We start from the raw sequence: 1527 nt of genomic DNA on the forward strand, positions 1-1527 counted from the left end.
CCTCCGCGCCGCACGGCGGCCGCTCTCCCGCGAGGCTCGCGGCCCCGGGATTCGTCCGCAGTCGAGCTGGAAGCTACAGGTTCGGTCCCCGGTGCCTCCAACTAGAGGGGCAGCTGCGATCGCGAAGGCGCCACTCGCCCGCCGGCCATGCGCACGTTCATGGACGCCCTGAACCGAGAAGGGCGTGGGGATGGGGTCCGCCTGGAGCTCCTTCACAGCTGCCAGCCGCCTCGGGGCAACTGAGCTGATGCTGAGCTGAACTGAGCTGAGCTGATGCTGATGCAGATGCTGATGCTGATGCTGATACTGCAGGCGGACGCCTCGAGCGCGCGCCGGCTCAACGCGAATGGGGGATCTGGAGGCGGGCGGTGTGCCCCGCGACTCTTACTCCTTTTGGGCGTGGGAGGAGGGAGATTCTTGCCTCTCCGTGGACCTCCCTCTCCCTCTCTCGCTCAAACCTGGAGCAGGCTGGCACCTTGCGCGGCTGTCCCCCTTCCCACGCTCCCCACCCCGCCGCGACAGAGGGGAAGCAATTGTACCCTAAAGTCTACACTGTCTATCTCCTCAGGCGCTAAAGGGTGGGCGGAAAAATAATATACACAGTGTTTCCTCTACATCTCGACCCATTACTGTTGGGAACGGCACTTTAAGGGAGAGACACTGGGGGGGAGGCGAGCCGCGGGAGGAGCTGCGTTCAACTCAGCCTCCGCCTCAACTGTGTCCTTAGAGGCCTGAAGTCTCTCCTGGCTTCACTCCGCGGGCTCTGTCCTCGGTTCCACTGGCCAGATCCCCGCCAGGGGTGCACCGAGGGAGGACTGCAAATGTGCAAAGATGAGTTGGGGCGGGGGGCGGGGGTGGGTGGAACCTTCCCCAGATCAGTGCCCTACCCCCAACGCCCACGTACTCGCGTGTGTGTGAAAGTGTAAATTGAAGTGAGGGAGCCGTGGCAAGGGCCCAGAACTAACTCTCTGCTCCTTAAGATTGGAGCTTATCGTTATTTCTCCTAGAAGGGTAGGAAAACGTTTGTGAAATTAACCTCACCTCTCCTGCAACAGCGGTAAGAGGCAGAATCACCGGCCCGGCCCGGGGGAGCCCATGTCAATATGGCCCGGGATTTACCGCGACCTGCAAAAGCTGACAATGGGTTCTTTCATCTGCTCTTTCCCTCTGGCTCCTTAGAGAACTCAACTGCCCCGCCCCAGACTCCACAAGGACCGTAGCTCCTTCCTTATCAGTGAGGACATAGAAATAGCGGGGGTGGGGAGGATATAGAAATGTTGTAGAGCTCAGAGTCCAGCCCCAGCCTGAGGATTTCATGCCGAAATGGACGTTGCATTGCCTTCAGGGAGGGCAGGGGGCAAGAGTAGACACAGGCTAACATGCATCGGGGAGATACTGTCTGCGATTTGTCCTCCCCAGGCAGAGAGCTTTATACAGATGATTCACCCACTTGGCATCCTGGGATGGGGTTATCAGGAAGAGAGGAGGGGAAAGGCGGCCCTCAACTCACACCATGGTTGAAAAGCA

The sequence above is a fragment of the Colobus angolensis genome, unplaced genomic scaffold (genome assembly GCF_000951035.1).
Source record: "Colobus angolensis palliatus isolate OR3802 unplaced genomic scaffold, Cang.pa_1.0 Scaffold69, whole genome shotgun sequence".
Taxonomy (NCBI): Eukaryota; Metazoa; Chordata; class Mammalia; order Primates; family Cercopithecidae; genus Colobus; species Colobus angolensis.